This window comes from Notolepis coatsorum (genome assembly GCF_963971535.1).
Source record: "Notolepis coatsorum genome assembly, chromosome: 3".
Classification (NCBI taxonomy): domain Eukaryota; kingdom Metazoa; phylum Chordata; class Actinopteri; order Aulopiformes; family Paralepididae; genus Notolepis; species Notolepis coatsorum.
The window spans coordinates 5,664,072-5,673,582 of NC_140167.1; positions in this window are offsets into that span (position 1 = coordinate 5,664,072).

Genomic DNA, 9,511 nt, shown 5'->3' on the forward strand with positions numbered 1-9,511 from the left:
GCCAAAATACCTATTGCCCTGTTTGCTCAGGGCCCCCACTCTCTCCCCTGGCAGACTAATCGCTGATGAATATTTAAAGCTAAATGCAAAACGGGGAAATAGAGGCAGCGGCGGGGGTCGGCGGGAGGTTGTGCTGCGAGGTGTCTGCGATTAGAACCGATGCACCGATACGCCCACACCGTATCTCTCTCTCTCTCTCTCTGTCTCTCTCTGTCTCTCTCTGTCTCTCTCTCTCTCTCTCTCTGTCTATCTCTCCCCCTCTCCCCCCCTCTCTATCTCTCCCCCTCTCCCCCTCTCCCTCTCCCTCTCCCCCTCCCCCCCCCCCCTCCCCCCTCCCCCTCCCCCCCCCCTCTCTCCTCTCTCTCTCTCTCTCTCTCTCTCTCTCTCTCTCTCTCTCCTCTCTCCTCTCTCCTCTCTCTCTCTCTCTCTCCCCTCTCTCTCTCTCTCTCTCTCTCTCCCCCCCCCCCCTCACCTCTCTCTCTCTCTCTCTCTCTCTCCTCGCTCTCTCTCTCCTCGCTCTCTCCTCTCTCTCTCTCTCCCCCCCTCCTCTCTCTCTCTCTCTCTCTCTCTCTCTCATGGAGATGGAGATGTAAGCGGAGGTCGTGGATGACGTTGCTTCAGGTGTGTGGCTGAGGTCTTGAGGTCTCATGGATGTAATGTACGAGTTGCAGTGAAAGGGAGACTCTGACCTCCAGTATGAGGTGTGTCATCATCACCCCCGCTGGCTGGGAGCTGCTGGATCTCCAGAGTGACATGTCGTAGACTAGCTCATCCTGTCACTCCGGGCACTGAAGGACCGCGTTCAATGCAATGACAAAATAGGATCTGGGGACCCCCCCCCCCCCCAAGCGGTCACATGTCCTCCAACCCTCCTCCTCTGCACACTTTGCTCTTCGACCAAAAATACCCACACAATATAAGAAAAAAACTCCAACACAGCGAGTAGAGTTCAGCATGTCTTGGAGTTCAGTCAGTGCCGGTTGATTGTAGCTGGTCCACGGGGCATCACTCTCAGTGGATTACACTCCACAAGCTCTCCAAGATCATGAACACTTTGTATTTGTAACACTGTCTGCACCTCTCCTACTGTGGGCTTAATGCTGTCCACCTATCCATGTTTACTCAGCATCTGACACTCCCAAGAACTACCCTGGTCACCAAACCTAACCTAACGATATATATATAGAATAAGATAAGATAAGATAAGATAAGATAAGATAAGATAAGATATTCCTTTATTAATCCCCTTGGGGAAATTCCAGCGACACACACATACAGCTCATCGTCTCATTAATAATAATAACAACATCACAATCATTACATTTTTACAGTAACAACGGCACAGCATAAATTCAAACAGACATGTACATTTGTTGACACATGTCATCTACAGAATGCCTGAGACGCCATATGCGATAGTCAGGCTGCATCAACAACTGAGTAGTTAAACACAGGCGGGATCGGGAGACAGTCTTAGGATCCACTCCTACAGCGCGCATACTGTTGGCAGCCGTCCAGAAAAAGTTCTTACGGCGCTAGGCGGTGGTATATACAGCATTCTAGCATTATTGTACTATCATCTGCTATCATACAGCGTTGTATGGGTTATATGCAGGTGTATAACTAGCTATATGGAAGGATTATTATGCACGTGTATATTCACACACACACACACACACACATATGCATATGTATAGACTGTTGTACGCGCTACACGCAGTAGTATGGAGCGATGTGAAACCGTCAGCAGCAGATCGAGGTGTGTTCTTTTGTGTGAACACAGTATCTGCATAATAAAAAAAACAAAACACCCGATCTCTGCCAAAGCCACAGTGTTGTCGTACGTCTGTTTTCGCCCAAAACTTAACGTGTACCAATTGCCAACCCCCCCCCCCTGTTATCTACCCGTCGCCATTTACACAGACGCGTTTGTTTTTGTCAGAACTAATATTCCATTTTGCGACATGGCGGGGGGGACGGGGGACGGGGGGGGGTCTGAAACGTTCCGATAAGTGAAGCCCATTTTAAATGCGGTGAGTGGTCTGACGACAGCGCGCACGTGGGGGGGGGGGGGGTCATAGGTCAGCAAGACATAGGAGGAAGAGGCCAGGGGGTTCCAAGGATAGATCCTGAGCATGGGCAGTGATATGTCTTGGACCCGTGTTGGCAGATTGCCTCACAAACGGGGGATTACACCAGACGCCAAAATACAGGATTTGTGCTTCAAGGCAATAACACAAATGGCCTACTGTGAGACCCTGGAAGTTGGAACTAATAGCTAATTGCTCCCGATGAGCAGGTTGGCACCTTGCATGGTCGGTGTGTGACTGTGTGAGTGAATGGGTAAAAAATGTGAGTTACAAATTGTAAAGCGCTTTGGATAAAAGCGATATATAAAAAAGCAGCCATTTACCATTTACCATATCTCCGTTGCTGCAGACGAGCCCTGAACGGAATGAAGGAGACGAACGAGATGTGCCGGACCACCACCGTTTACCAGCCTTCAGACCAGAGAGGAGGGGGCAGGACCACCACCGTTTATCAGCCTTCAGACCAGAAAGGAGGGGGCAGGACCACCACCGTTTATCAGCCTTCAGACCAGAGAGGAGGGGGCACCACCACCGTTTATCAGCCTTCAGACCAGAGAGGAGGGGGCAGGACCACCACCGTTTATCAGCCTTCAGACCAGAGAGGAGGGGGCAGGACCACCACCGTGTATCAGCCTTCAGACCAGAGAGGAGGGGGCAGGACCACCACCGTGTATCAGCCTTCAGACCAGAGAGGAGGGGGCAGGACCACCACCGTTTATCAGCCTTCAGACCAGAGAGGAGGGGGCAGGACCACCACCGTGTATCAGCCTTCAGACCAGAGAGGAGGGGGCACCACCACCGTTTATCAGCCTTCAGACCAGAGAGGAGGGGGCAGGACCACTGTTTATCAGCCTTCAGACCAGAGAGGAGGGGGCAGGACCACCACCGTTTATCAGCCTTCAGACCAGAGAGGAGGGGGCAGGACCACCACCGTTTATCAGCCTTCAGACCAGAGAGGAGGGGGCAGGACCACCACCGTTTATCAGCCTTCAGACCAGAGAGGAGGGGGCAGGACCACCACCGTTTATCAGCCTTCAGACCAGAGAGGAGGGGGCAGGACCACCACCGTTTATCAGCCTTCAGACCAGAGAGGAGGGGGCAGGACCACCACCGTTTATCAGCCTTCAGACCAGAGAGGAGGGGGCACCACCACCGTGTATCAGCCTTCAGACCAGAGAGGAGGGGGCAGGACCACCACCGTTTATCAGCCTTCAGACTAGAGAGGAGGGGGCAGGACCACCACCGTTTATCAGCCTTCAGACCAGAGAGGAGGGGGCAGGACCACCACCGTTTATCAGCCTTCAGACCAGAGAGGAGGGGGCAGGACCACCACCGTTTATCAGCCTTAAGACCAGAGAGGAGGGGGCATCTCGACTGGTGTCTGAGAAATAGTAGTCGTTTGTTTAACCTTTATTTACCCAGGGTAGGATGCTCTTTTTCAGCTACGCCCTGCTTCACATTCACACACAGTTCCATTCACACCTGGGAGCTGCCCAGTACAACCACAGTCTGACACCGTTGGCCACTGAGCAACTCCACTGGAGCAGTTCGGGGTTAAGTGCCTTGCTCAAGTGCACTTGAGCGGCAGATTTTTCCTGCCAGTCCAGGGGATCAGTAGTTGCACCTGCACCCTCCTACAACACTTCCCCACAGTGCTACCTGCACCCACCTCAAAACATCCCCACGGCGCTACCTGCACCCACCTCAAAACATCCCACCGGCACTACCAGCACCCACCTCAAAACATCCCCACGGCGCTACCTGCACCCACCTCAAAACAGCCCACCGGCACTACCAGCACCCACCTCAAAACATCCCCACGGCGCTACCTGCACCCACCTCAAAACAGCCCACCGGCACTACCAGCACCCACCTCAAAACATCCCCACGGCGCTACCTGCACCCACCTCAAAACATCCCCACGGCGCTACCTGCACACAACTCAAAACATCCCCACGGCGCTACCTGCACCCACCTCAAAACATCCCCACGGCGCTACCTGCACCCAGGGCCGCCTGGGAGAAATGCGAGGCCCTGTGCGAGATTTAACGCATAACCCCCCCCCCCACCCCCCCAAAAGGTTAAAAAAAAAAATATTATATATATATATATATATTTATTTATTTATTTATTTTTTCATACAGTCAACATATTCTTAAATAATAGCGCTGCCCGAGGCGGGGCATGATACAGTCAACATATAGCAAAAGAGAGAGCGAGAGAGAGCTCCCGTTCTACAGTCAATATACAGTGTACAGAGAGAGAGAGAGAGAGAGAGAGACACATTGGAAAGAAATTGAAATGCTATTTGGCCCTAAACAGAGAGTACACAGTGGCAGAATACCTGAGCACTGTGACTGAAGATCCTTGACTATACAGACTCAGCGAGCACAGCCTAGCCATCGAGAAAGGCCGCCATAGGCAGACTGTGTGTGTTAGAAAGAGAGAGAGAGAGAGAGAGAGAGAGAGAGAGAGAGCATGTGTGTTAGAGAGAGAGCATGTATGAGAGAGAGAGAGAGAGAGAGAGAGAGAGAGAGAGAGAGAGAGAGAGAGAGAGCATGTGTGTGTTAGAGAGAGAGCATGTATGAGAGATCAAAAAGGACAAAGATCAACACTTAAATCCAAAGAGAAGAGGGTCTATAGAGAAACCAAAGCAGCAAGGAGCCAATGGCCGACATCAGCTAAATAGGCTAGCCAGGTACTGTGACACACACAGCTTTGGCCAACGGCCCAACGCTACCCAAGCTACACAAACGACCAAGACATTCACACACAGCACATGTCGTATCTCCAAATGTTGTGAAGTAGCATATGTTTTGCCTGGAAAAAAACATCGTTATTAACAAAACATTCGGGAGGGGAAGGAAGGAAGAGTGGGGTAATGTCATGACATTTTCATTAATCTTACCTGCACCAAGAAACGCAGGGCGAAAGGCCGCAACACAGGTCTCCACGTTGACGAAAGGCCTCTCGCTGTCGGGACAAAATAAGCTGCTGCCAGAGCCTTGTCATGGTGCAGGCCCGACTACATCTTCTGTCAAAGATGATGTCGTAGTCAGAGTGCCAGAACCCCCTGCTATTCTCACAGCTAATGTCAATGGTCGTAGCACAAGCTAACAGCTAACTCAAGGCTAACTGATAGCATCAAACGAACGTTCCCAGCCGAGCGCAGCCGGCAGTTAACGTCGAAGCTAAACAGCTAACTGGCTAACAGTTAGCTCAATCAGGCACCTGGCTGTATGTAGCCGCATAGCTTGCTTCTGCGTTAGCTAATGGTTAGCACAAGCTAACAGCTAATTAGCTAACAGCTGATTGAGCTAACTGTTAGCCAGTTAGCTGTTTAGCTTCGACGTTAACTGCCGGCTGCGCTCGGCTGGGAACGTTCGTTTGATGCTATCAGTTAGCCTTGAGTTAGCCGTTAGCTTGTGCTAACCATTAGCTAACGCAGAAGCAAGCTATGCGGCTACATACAGCCAGGTGCTGACACCAGGCACACACCGTTAGCTACTAGTAGTACTATTAGCTAGTCGACCAGTTTGGCTCCAGAGAGAGAGAGAGAGAGATAGGTCCACGGCGGGAATATAATAATAGCTTGACTCACCATAACGCAGTATCAATGCCAATGGTAAAGTTGGAAGGAGACTTTCTTGGCCCACGGTGTAATTTCTTCTGATCCATGCTGCTTTTGAAAAGACATCCAGTGGCTCCTCTGAATAGTGCTGAATTATCTACCTCGTGTGTCTTCTTCTTCTTCTATTTGGTGTATTACGGTGGACGGGAGAAGAGCCCGGCCCGGAAACACTATCCTAAAATCTGTAGAGCAGCAAAGCTGCAGAAACCGGAAAACTGCAGTCTGCAGAGCCGCAGAGGCAGGAACAAGTCAGACACATTCTACAAACGTGTCTAATGTGAAATATATAAGCATATAAGCAAAACTAGATTTTATGTCTGTGATGAAAAAGGGCCTCGCGGGAAGGGGGGCCTCGCAAAAAATAAAAAATAAATAAATTATTTTTTTATTTTTTTTTTTTTTTTTGCGAGGCCCCCCTTCCCGCGAGGCCCTGTGCGACCGCACTGCTCGCACACCCCCTGAGGCGGCCCTGCCTGCACCCACCTCAAAACATCCCCACGGCGCTACCTGCACCCACCTCAAAACATCCCCACGGCGTTACCTGCACCCACCTCAAAACATCCCCACGGCGCTACCTGCACGCACCCACCTCAAAACATCCCCACGGCGCTACCTGCACGCACCCACCTCAAAACATCCCCACGGCGCTACCTGCACCCACCTCAAAATATCCCCAGGGCGCTACCTTCCTTGGCTCAAGCCAAATTCAACGCCCTCATAATTGTCCTGTGACAAAAAAACAGAGTAATAGATAGAACTACTGCAAGCGTATGGATACAGGATGAGATACAAGACAATAGCTCAGGGCCGTATGCCCCGGGGTACAAGAGAAGCGACTCAGAAGGTTCAGCACTGCAGGCCAGACAGAAGACGGTATGAAGCTATTCCATGGGACCGGTTGAGACAGAGACAGAGGTTAAAAGGTTCTCCTATGTCTGCAGAAAAGCAGACATGGGAGCAAATAGACATCCTAACTAAACTAGACAGATTAATCTAAGGGTCAGTCCCCGACCAGGTGAGATCAGGGTAGGCTGAAGGAGAGAGAGAAAGCAGGGATTTAAAAGCTTCGACAGAGCAGGCGCCCCTGACGACGGCAGGTAATTTGTTCCACAGGTAGGGAGCGCGGTAGACAAAGGCTCTGTGGCCGGCGGATTTCTTTTTAACCCTATAGGAATCGATAGAAGCCCCGCATTTTGTGAGCGCAGAGCACGAGCGGGCGAGTATCGAGAGATGAGATCGGATAGATAGAGCGGTGCAGGTCCGTTAAACATTTTGTAGGTGAGGAGTAGCACTTTAAAGTCAGATCGGGCTTGAATAGGAAGCCAGTGTAAGGTGGACAAAACTGGTGTGATGTGATCAAATTTTCTAGTTTTAGTTAGTATCCGTGCAGCCGCATTTTGCACGAGTTGAAGATTTTTGATCCTTGCATTAGGTAGGCCTGAAAAAAGTGCATTACAGTAGTCCAGACATGATGAGACAAAAGCATGAATTGGGGTTTCAGCATCAACCAGAGTTAAAATGGGGCGAATCAATCAATCGCTGTGTTCCTTCACTGTCTGCACCTTGTTTCATTTATATTATATACACTGTGTTCCTTCACTGTCTGCACCTTGTTTCTTTTATATTATATACACTGTGTTCCTTCACTGTCTCCACCTTGTTTCTTTTATATTATATACACTGTGTTCCTTCACTGTCTGCACCTTGTTTCTTTTATATTATATACACTGTGTTCCTTCACTGTCTGCACCTTGTTTCATTTATACACTGTGTTCCTTCACTGTCTCCACCTTGTTTCTTTTATATTATATACACTGTGTTCCTTCACTGTCTGCACCTTGTTTCATTTATATTATATACACTGTGTTCCTTCACTGTCTGCACCTTGTTTCATTTATATTATATACACTGTGTTCCTTTACTGTCTGCACCTTGTTTCTTTTATATTATATACACTGTGTTCCTTCACTGTCTGCACCTTGTTTCATTTATATTATATACACTGTGTTCCTTCACTGTCTGCCTCCACCTTGTTTCATTTATATTATATATACACGGTGTTCCTTCACTGTTTCATATGTATGTATTAGTGGGTTTTTCCTTTTTTTCTACTTATGTAGTATTTATTATAATATTGTAATTGTCATTATTATAATAAAAAAATAAATAAAAAAAAAGTATACTATTGTTTTTGTATATGTTCAAAAAGATGATCACAAAAATAAAGTAGGTACTTTTTATATACAAATATATATTTCAGGGGACCATTATGATGCACACTGTAATTTGAGTTAAAAAAGGCTTTGGGTGCAAGACTGAGAGAAATAGTGAGTCATCTCCCAGGAAGCCAGCGGAACTCATGTAATCATCACACCTCTGATGGCAGAGCAGACACGTCTAGCCAGCAAGCTTCAGGACTGCAGTGTTTGCAACAGAGGCAAGGACCTTTGGGGGCGATTTGATTCTGATTTGAGAGACATTTGTAAATGTACTGTACAAAAAGCTAAGAAGGGGATTAAAAGGAGGTGTATTTCTATTGTTGGGGTTAACTTGTGGAACAATTCTGATATACATTTAAGAATGAGTCATTCGCTTTTGGTTTTTAAGAAAAACCAAGGCCATCAGGACGCTTAACAACAATAACACTATGTAACAAACCATCAACTACACTCACAGCACACACATCCACACGCACACACTCACTTTAAATAAACAACTCACTGTAGGAGCCACTTTACCCACTTTAGACACTTTAACACACTTTATATTTAAGCGATTTGCACTACAACTCATATACCTCATTGCACCTTACCCTAAGTTGTACCTCATCCCATTTCTGCATTGTACTGTATACTGTATATTGTATTGTAACTCAGTAAAGATGCAATCCTTATTCAACGTAAATGCACCTTCTGGTTCTACTGGTATGCGCTTGGTTGACGCGCTCAGATAGCAGCACTCGGGAGATCGGATTTTATATGACATTTATTTTCCTTTCAGATTTTCCATGCAGATATTCGGATTCCAATAATCCCCACAATGAACTTTAGGAAATGTTTATCTTACCGTTTGACGGCGAAATCATATTGTAGAATCAAACAATCAAAACATAGGCTGCTCTGCAGGGGTCAAAAAACTGTGTTGCCACATACCAAACATTCTTAGAACACTGGCTGTGTGACGGCCAGCCCATTTTAAACACCTGATGCCTGTTTCCCCAAATTAGCCACATGCATCTCAATTGGCATCTCCCTAATTAGCTTATCAAAAATATAATAATTACAACAATACATGATCACAAAACCCATTATGTATATAAGTCATGACTTCATTCATACCGATAACAATAATAATAATAATAATAATAATAATAATAATAATAATAATAATAATAATAATAATAATAATAATAATAATAATAATAATAATAATAATAATAATAATAATAATAATAATAATAATAATAATAATAATAATAATAATAATAATAATTTCAAAACCATACATTTGGCACTAACAGTGATTATATAGATTATGGCATTTTAAGTGCTTCTATAGGCTATGTATGAAATATGAAATATAGACTATAGACCTATACAATTGGTTACAAAGTAAACTAAATCATACATTTGGCTCTAACACTCATAGTTATTTTTTTTCTACTCTGCATTGTATATTGTATATGTATATTAAACACTTTTGTTTACACTTGTTTCGTACTTTTGACTTTCTATTTTATACTTGTCTATTTTCTATCTAGCACACTCTCAGGAGCAAAACAGAAAAAAAG